We start from the raw sequence: 10,164 nt of genomic DNA, 5'->3' as shown, positions 1-10,164 counted from the left end.
TTCCTCTCAAAAACCTGAAAGAACTATTTCTAGGTTATGAAGGACCACAGATCAAATTAATGGAAAATACTCCGTTATGTGCATTTGCCAAATAATTTTTCCAACATATATACTATGAGCAATTTGCTACCTTAAGCTTTCTACATGCCAACTCTTTTCACAATACAAGACGTTAGAAAACAGAAAGTATTAAGAACTTTTAAAAGCATATTCAGAACTGTAACAAGCTAATAAAATGAGGCATAGCTGCACAATAAATGTGTAAAAATATATTGCCTTAAAGATTAACATCCACTATGAAAAGATAGATTAGCTCATTTTATCACCACTACTTTAGAAAAAAAGTAAAATTATTCTGTTATTGATAGTAGTTAGATTATCTATTGAGTTAATAAATTCATGTGGAAAAGGTGAAGAATGTGACATTATTACCCACCTTACATTTTCCCACTTTTCAATACTCTTCATTCAATGAAAGAGGAAGGTTTAAGTATCTGTATGAAACTACTTTTCACTGCACATATATAAAGGCCTCAAGTGTTCCATGGAACAGCCATAGGAGTTCCTTAGGACCTTCTAAATCATTAACTCCTGCCCTGTAAATCAGTCAGGCATGTTGGTTCCTTCTGTAACCAATGCTGAGATGCAGTGGCCATGAAAGCAATTGTATCACAGAAATCAGTCTTGGGAGTCATGCAAGCTACCTGTCCACGTTTCAGATAGCAAAACGCAGGCAAGAGGCAAGGATGAATCCCATCAAAGACATCTTTCTTTTTTAATTTCATATTTTGGCTTCTTTCTAAACAGAAGCTTTTATTTATTCATTAACAGCCTAAAACTAAAAAGCTGTTTGGAAAAGAATTTCAAGTTATTTTCCAAAATATTTATTTTGATGGGAAAAAAGGAATTATTTAAATTAAATTGACTGCTATGAAAAGAAGTGTTGCTAAGTCCACCACAGAGAGTTCAAATCAATGTATACTTGCATATGCCCATTTATTTGTAGAAAACCTGTTTTTCAAACATAGTTGTTTTTCTTAGAAGGGGACATACTATTTTATGCTAATTTCCTAATATTACTTCAAGACTGTGACACATAAAAAAGCCAATTAGTATTAAAAAAAAAATTTTATATTTCTGTTTGTTTCTAAGTCCTGGAGCTCCTTGTTTTGGTAGCAGCTCAGAATACTAAACATATTTGTAGTATAAGACAGAAATCTTTCATACAGAAGAAAGGTTTTAGAAGTAGGGATCTCTCTTTATCCTTAAAGGTTTTACTGAAAAATATATGGATAGAGAAAATCATATTCTCTCAGGCAGTACAGAAGTTTATGGTGACAAACATCGAACTTCTGCGTGTGTGAAAGCAAACAGAAAAATTCTTGCTTTCAGTTTACAGATAGGAAATAAGAAAGATAGTATCCATCTCGGTGTAACAATTTTTTACACGGAAACATTTTGCAGCTGAAACATAGCTACGAATAGAAATTTAATCAAAGAATGAAGTTATTTTAAGCTCCTGGCATTAAAGTAGACGACCTAGAGCACACTGATGGAAGTAGAAATTTTGTTAAACCAGCCTTAGATGTCACTTTACTAAGGCATGAATGCTCGGGTTCTGGACATGGAATGATTGCCTTTCCTTGTAATGAAGTATATTTAAACATAGCAAAGTAGAAAAGGAGAAAACGGTGCTGAAGGACCATGAGATCTTGGGGAATTATAATGAAAAGGAAGCTTTATAAAAAATTCATCCCGTCTTTGCCTACCATTCCTGAGCAGACAAAGGACTACTGTGCAATCGCTGTCTTCCAAATAGTAAACAACTGACTTACTCCAAGCTTTTTTGGACAACCAGAATTCCTTGAAATAGGGCGATGTATATATAAAGGAACACAGTAAATATTTTTTGACTAAAAATTCACCATCGGTAAATTAGAAAAGCAGTAAATATTTCAGTTCTTTTCCTAAATTATAAACAAAAAACAATAACCAAAGGTATTTACATGAAGCTGGCTAAGCCCTTAATTCCACTGATTAAAGCAGTGAACACTTGTAGACCTACATTCATAGGAAAAACAATTAATTTCTGAATAACAAGATGTTATCTTATGCAGTATTAAATATCCTTCAGAAAGCAGAAATTCAACTTCAGGAAATGTTGAGAGTGGTCAGTTTTTTCTAGGATCACATCAAATTACCTAGATTACATGTTAATAATAAACTTCACAGAGAAAGCATTCAAAGACATTGATTTTCATTAGTAGAGGAAAAAAAAAATACAACTGAAACCATTTCACATTGTAATGCCCAAGGCAAATGCAAGTGTATCTTAATTTTTGTATCAAATGATGTAACTAAAATACCATCATCAACATTTTAATATAAACATATTTTTGCAACATTCCTCATTTCAAGACAAAGATTTCTATTAGGCTGAAGTGTGAAAAGATTTTTCAACTGAAGAAGTATGCTTATTATACTCATGAAAGTGTAATTTAGATATAATGGACTCAAGAACCAAAATTTCATTATCATAGTCTGATACTTTTCATCCATCCTAGATCATTGATTTATCACATTCTAGACATACAATTGTTCATTAAGTATGCAAAAATTTTAAACAAGCAAATAATAAATCAAAAAAGTACTAAACCCAACACAGCAATATATAGAACTCTTCATTAAGAATTACACTTTACATAGTACTGCACGTGAAGGGCTATTTTTAACTTCCCCAATAAAGTACACGTTGCTAATACTCTTTCCATTTAAATAGATAGTTGTGTTTAAAACTGATTCTTTTGTCATGGCCAGTAAGCAACTACCTTCTCAAAATATGTTTTCAGCTTCAGTCTGAAAGCAATATAATTCAGCAATTAAGGATTCTGCTGAGTGTTTTTCCTTTCTAAAACTAAATCATAAACTGACCACTTAAAAGAAACAACTAGATTAAGGCCACTTCTTCTCCTTCAAAAAACATTCAAATAGAATGAGGCACTCAAACCCAGAATGTGCGGGGATGAAAAGAGTTTATAACAAATGAAAGTATTAATTGTGCCTTTTCCCCATGTATTTTGCTAATTATTTGAAATCATTCCTGTAGATGTGGAACTGGGCATGTGAGGAAAACATGAAAATAACCAGCATACTAACCTCATAGTGTGCTGTCTCTTATTGTGCAAAGGACAATAGAATCAATAATAAAGTGAAAGAATGCCCTAAAATTAATTAAAATTTTATTTGAATTTAATTGGGAATGTTCTCTGCTCTCACTCTAGCTTTACTCCCAAGAAATGCAAGCTTAATATCAAACAAACTTAAGATACTGTTTTCCTACATCCACTGCAAAAATAGCTAAAAAGAAAAAGCCAGTCTTTTAAAGTGGTCTGATTTTTTCACAAAATCTGGTCTTTTTAGAACAGAAAAATACAAAACTCTTACACCTGAGAAAATTAACTTTTTAACCTACCTTGACTGCATATCTTGATGTGTTTTGGACTGGCTGATTTCAGCTGGAGGTGAAGGGACTTGCTGTTGTAGCTCCACCAAAGACTGGTAGTACTGTTGCTGATGATGTTGCTGCTGTTTGTACCGAGACAAACTGAAAAACAGCCCTAAAATGGCTTTCAAATTTCCATTCCTTATTTCTATTTTTAAAAAAAAAAAAAAAAAAAAGAAAAAGAAGTGAAAACACTGTGGTTTTAGACTTCAGTTTTGTAACAGTTTTATACTAACACATCTCTGTACATACCTATAGTTGCACATGTTTATGTCTTGTACCTCTTCATTTATCTCTAATACCAGGGATATGTCAGGTATCACTAATACTTTATTGTTTGTTATTATAATCTTTGCTCATTTATGCGTCATGTCATGGTTGCAATAAGCACATATCCCTATAATGTCCTCATGATGAGTCACATGTACAGGGTCATAAAGAAGAGTACACCAAACCTTAAATAACGTACATAATGTGAAATGGATACTCCTGCCTCAACACAGTACAAAAATTATCAGTAAGCAGAGTGGCATTCAGAAAAATCTGAATTCTTTCTAGCCTTAGGCACACACCCCTTCTACCTCATGGCTTTAAATTACTCTTCTTGCTTTTGGGGCAAATTCTGTGCACATTGGGAATAAACAGTGACTTCTAGAAAAATTGGAAAGAAAAGATCATAACAGTCTTGTGGGTGAGCACGTATCCATTCACGTGAATTTGCAAGGAACATGAGAGAAGGAGATTAATGGAAAATACTTATTAAAAAAGGTGACCATAAAGTTCATGATTACATCTTTGAACTTTCAAACTACATGATTTTCTAGCTTTCTATTTTAAACTGCTATTACTGATTAATGAAGACTTCAAAACTACAGCTTTCACATGAGGCTAAAATAGCTACTCGTATGAAATTCTGGTGAGCCACAGTAGCATCCTCACGTCTCCCATTCCTTCTCTGCCTTTCCCCAGCCCGAGACAAAAGTTTTTAAAAAGATAATGTTATTCTTCACTCATAAAGGATCTCCATGTCAAAAAAGAAGCCCCAGGAGGCTTTAATTATCTGCGGCACTTAGGTCTGTTCATAACCTCATTATTAATTTTCTTTGGCACTGAACTTCTTGTGAAAGGTTTTCATTAGGCCTATAGCCTTGTAACCTAACATGCAACACTGCGATCTTTCTGCAAACCCAAATACTGAGCTATATGTGCTACACAGCTTTCTTCGGTAATTTTTAAAGCAGAATTTATAAACAATGACTGTCATATTCGTATCTTTTAAACCATATTAATTTTCTTTCAATATGATTAGGTGAAATGTTAGTGCCTACACTAACAGGCCAGCAAACACTGGAGACCTTACGCTGTCAACCCGTTCTTCAAAAGCAAACCCAATCCTGGACACTGGAATATACTTTGCCAAATGAAAATTTGTTCTAAGTACCCATACTTTCTCATCTTCCCTCTGAAGATGCTGAAGGATCTTTGATTCCCCATGAGATCTCCAGAGATAGGCAGAAGAACTTCCTCAGAATTAGAAAGTTTTTTAAGCAAGAATGACTTTTGCAGTCACGTTGGTTTCAAGGAAGATCATTATCAAGGAACACAGAAAACTTCTATTTAAATAATCTTAAAAAAATCCCAACAGAAACACTGTCCATCTAAGCTGCTCTGATTCTAAAAGATTTTCTGTACATATCAGTTTATTTATTCTTATGATTTGCATCACTTAATGCTCAGAAAAAGAAGCCTTTTTTTTTGTTAAATCCCACTCCTCATTTTTTATCTTAAAATTTTGCTCTTTTTGTGTTAAACTCTATTTTTTACTATTTCTAAAGAAGAATGTTATCAGTTTTGAACCTCTTTTTCTTTCCTACTTTTAAACAAGCTGAAGTTGGAAGATATCTCTTAAATAGAAAAAAAAAAAACACCTGGAAACTGGTAATATGTACTAAACACTTGCAGGGAAGAAGAGTGGAGTGTTTTTCTTTGTAACAACTGGCTTATTACATATCATTTGGGTTCTCCAGAAGAGATTCTGCAGTCAGGATTTGAAAATTACTTTTGTTCTTGATCAAATCTCAAAATGAGGTGGGAGACTGGTTGTGAAATCTTCAAACCCTGTAAAACTTGTGGTTTACTGTTCCAGAAACTTTCTGGTCATTAATATATGACCCAGTAGTAATAAGACACATTTACAAGACTTTTTACAAGGGCTTATATTGATAGGACAAGGGCTTTAAACTGGAAGAGGGAAAATTTAGATCAGATATAACGAAGAAACTCTTCACCATGAGGTTAGTGAGGCAGTGGCACAGGTTGCCCAGAGAAGCTGTAGATGCCCCATCCCTGGGAGTGTTCAAGGCCAGGTTGGATGGGGCTGTGAGCAACCTGGTCTGGTGGAAGGTGTCCCTGCCCATGGCAGGGGGGTTGGAACTGGATGGGCTTTAAGGTCCCTTCCAACCAAACCATTCTATGATTTACCAAAGCCTGTTACAAGAAACAGAGTTATGGTTTCTAAACTGAATTGATTTTAAACATGAATGTGCTGAAAAAACACTATGAAGGTAAGTGGACAATTTAATGATAAAAAAGTCTGTTTTTCTCAATTTCTTCTCCTCAAGAGCAATTGAAATATTCAGGATTGTACATGCCAAAAATGGTATATTTAAGGGAACTAGTATCATTACAAAGATATTAGTGGATTTACACCAGATTCATGACCAACTGCAAGACAGCAAAACTAGGTTTAATCTTACGTCAGAACTCAAGGTCTACCTTATTAAAATTCTGTTTTGAAGATTAATGAAAGTTTTAAAAAATAGCCCTTCCATTTAACCCTGATAGTATTATTACTTTTAGTAGTATTTGAACTTAAAGCTACACAGTTGAAGCTTATATCCTATTAAATATTATTTTCCAAAGCGAAACAAAAGTATGAATAAAGGAACGTATTATAGAATGCACTCAGATTTCAGTTTAACGAAGTACAGAAAAACCGTGTCATGGTATTAAACAATGGAGTATTCTTATGAAATAAATTCATGCTATTGACACATTTGATTGTTATTTTATATGTAAGTGAAAATAGGCTGCAGTAAAAAATTTAAGTTCTAAACAGCTTTGAGGTGAATGCAACATGTAAATGTTCAGTATTCTCTTGCATCAACAAATCTACAGTATATACAGAGATTCTTTTAAAACAGTTAAAGAGCTTTCTTTAAGTTGTCAGTCAAAATGAATATATAGTACATATCATCGCTCTGCTACACTTCTGCTAAGGCACTAGAAAGGTGGAGACAGTGAAAGACAACAATTCTGAGTTAATTTCAATATCAAACAGTGGTTAACATTCAAATTTTTTTTCTCAGTGTATCTTCTAAAATTCAACTGAAATTATCATCTCTGGAAAAAAAATATTTTTCCTTCTAGCTATTAGTTGCACTACAAGCAAAATAAAAATATAAGGTTGCGTCTCATTAACACCTATTGCCTTAAGCTGCCACAGAGGTCAGAGGGATTTTGAAGGTGCATAGTACCTTACAGAACTGCTTAATTTATTACAGGACAAATGCTTGTACACATCTTATTAATTTACAAGATAAAGTATCCACCTGCCTTAATTTTACATTACAAGGCAAATACTATGTACTAATTAAGACAATTGGTATTTTAATGGTTTTGCTTTAATATATTTACTAATTTAGTTGTAACTGTATTAGGCAATCACTTGGGGTGACTAATAGAGCAAAAAGGGCTGTAACAGAAGCAGCAAGACCATTCACCCTTTCACTTAATACATGATATCAAAGGAATACAATAATTTCCAAACTCATCCTGATAGTATTACTACTAATAATAAATTTGCTTAAACAAATAGTCTTCCCCAGGTTTACTTAACTGAGAAAGATTCTCATATCCATGTTTGTTGTTTTGAATCCCATATATGAATAAGTTAAAAAAATATGCTTGGGAAACTCTGAACCTATCTAATATTGTGGAGACAACATGAAAAGGTTAATACTATTGATAAAACATTATTTTAAAACATTGTCTCAAGTTTCATAAACATATTGAATTTCTTGGTTCAATTTCAAGGGAAAATTAAAAGGAAACTCTCTCACTTGCTATCACTAATCTATACTTGTATGCTGTTCAAGACAGCTGGAGTTTGCTATTTAGGTACAAATAATTTTTATCAAGAAAATTCGTTTTCAGAAAAAAAATCCTCTTATTTGTTCTGATGATTTGTTTCTCTTACCTTCTGCAGAAAGACCTTGGACATTTACGCCTCTGGCTGCCAGAAAGCTAAGGCAGACATCAACATTCTCAATCTGCAATGTGAACAGAAATAACAAGCAGCATAAGACTATTTGACAAAATGTAGAAATGCAGGGAGGAAAAAAAAAAAAAAAAGAAACAGCCCAGGAATGAATACTTTACATTCATTGCATACTACAGCTCTTTACCAAAGTTTAACAAGAATGATTACTGCTAATTGGGGAATTGATATAAAGCTTTCATTGTCCACTTTGGTGCTTAAAAACAATTCATAAAAGCCCGATCCAGAATGGCATGCTGGCAAATCAGCAACCCACCTACTTAACATAAAACTGAATTTTATATGCTACAAACAAGCAGCAATGAAAGCATCCATAGAGGATTCGATACTGAGTACATGTCTGGAGACGTGGGTGACTGAGTTAACTAAAAAGTGTAAGCAAAACCCTCCAATAAATGTATTAGCAAAGGTATTTTCTTGGGATGATGTTAAATTCTGTGAAAATGATGTCACAGCATTGGTTTAGTCTCTATTTCTTTCCTTCAAATGTTATGCTAAATAATTTTAATTTATTTAATGTTTATGCATCTTGGAAGAGCACTTGCCTAGTGAAGGACATGGTGCTGACTTCTTTGGTGGTTTAGAAGAAGCCTAAAGTTACCACAGAGAGCTTTAGATAAGAGAAGAACACGCAGCCTAAATGTAGATCAATAAAAGGATAAAACTTCTGCCTCTAAAACAAGTAATCACAGAACTAATTTGACTCCTTTATGTGCCTATTTCTAATAGACTAGGGAGCCAGAATGTTCCAAAAGGTTCTCTTGCGTCACCATCCCCAGCTGTTTCCCCCAGTCCTCCCAGGATCTGCGAAGAAAATACTCAGCTATAAATGTAAAATCTTTTAACCAAAATCTTTGTCTATAAATATGCCGCTATGAAAACAGAAAAATTATGTATAGAGAGGTATCCTATGTCAAATATCTTCAACAGACTTGATTTTAAAATACTTTTTTTAGGTTGATAGATTTTTTCAAGGCAATTAGGATGACAAAAATAAAACAAAATGTTTAACAACATATTTTAAATACCTATTTTTATTGGAGAACATTAAAAAAAAAAAAGGAATATTCAACACCAAAGACATAAGCCTGCAATAGATCAAGTCCATGCAGTTAATTTTATTCGAATGTTTACACATTTTACAATACCTCATATCAACAGTTTTCAACCATCAAAAGATGAGGGGTAAATTCATTCCTTGAATAAAAGCTACTTGATCTTTGGCAGTATCTTTTCTCGCCTAGGAGGAGGCCCTTTTATTATTGTCATCTTTCTATGATTGTAGTTCTGCCATTATTCTCAGAAAATGGTATTAGCTGAAAGGAATAAAAATCTTCTTTTTACTACTGACTCTAGGAGTATACATTATGAGCTCAAACAGACTGTCTTGATCCACAGGTAGTATTTATAAATACCTGCAAAATTTTTAGAGATGTATTTTTTAAGAACAATAAACTCCAAAGCATTAATAAACACGTCTTTAAAAAAGTCTTTTCAAACACTTGTTTTCAAGGACATGCTACCATTTCTAGTGAATGCTAAATAATCTCTCTCCTTAATCAATTAAAATAACCTCAACAATCCAAACTCTGCAGCTAACAATAACTAAAGTTACTCCAAAATCGGGTTTTATTAAAAGGCTTTCATAAATCATTTTGGTGGATGTCGTCAATTTGCATAGCTGCGAATGTGGAATAACCACCCGAAAAGCAATGGGGTTACCCCAACTCTGGCCCAGCACAGTAATTGCAGAAACTCAGGCAATAACTCCTTAATTTTCTTAAATGTCTATGTAGTTTCACACCATGAAAAAAAACCAAATTAACTAGGTCATTTCATAAGGTGTAGAGAGATATGACACAGCCAAGTCAGTTGCAAGTTGGCTGCAGCTAAAATAGGAAGATCTGCTTCTTCCTCACCTCCTCTTTCTCCCAGGTGCGGGGCCCTGCTGCTGCCGCCTCTGCTGGGCTTCAGCCCTTCTCTAAGCACACCAGGAGCTGGCTCCACGTAGAAAACTTGCCCAGCAAAAAAGGAAAACGTATTTTAGTCACTTCAGTTTCCTGCGCAGTCAGATAAGCACAGGAGTCAGCAGAGGGGAGGGCACGTCCCAGCCTGCGTGAGGCATGGTTTGGGAGAGGAAAGGGGAGGTGGGAAGGAGGGACAAGGCAGATGATGCCACTCCTGACAGCAACAGCAAGGCACTGGGCTGGCTCAGTCGTGAAAATAATGCACACGATGAGAATATTTCTACTTGACCTTTAAGCAATGTCAACTACAGAAGAAAACAATTTGAATGGAAATTTTCCTGTCCTGAAGAATTTAA

General features: G+C 34.2%; 1 long non-coding RNA gene across 1 annotated transcript; it reads right to left on the bottom strand.

Moving 5' to 3' along the window:
- Positions 1-2,715: 2,715 nt before the first annotated feature.
- On the bottom strand, positions 2,716-9,901 carry LOC104163089. The gene is made up of 4 exons (XR_696466.1): positions 9,761-9,901; positions 7,761-7,833; positions 3,473-3,650; positions 2,716-2,856 (listed from the first exon to the last, which is right to left on the bottom strand). It is a non-coding gene; the product is annotated as an uncharacterized LOC104163089 (long non-coding RNA).
- Positions 9,902-10,164: the final 263 nt, after the last annotated feature.

The sequence above is a fragment of the Cariama cristata genome, unplaced genomic scaffold, assembly GCF_000690535.1.
Source record: "Cariama cristata isolate BGI_N322 unplaced genomic scaffold, ASM69053v1 scaffold8226, whole genome shotgun sequence".
NCBI classification, from domain to species: Eukaryota; Metazoa; Chordata; class Aves; order Cariamiformes; family Cariamidae; genus Cariama; species Cariama cristata.
Note: the sequence above shows the minus strand (reverse complement) of the source record. Positions and strands in the feature narration are given on the sequence as shown.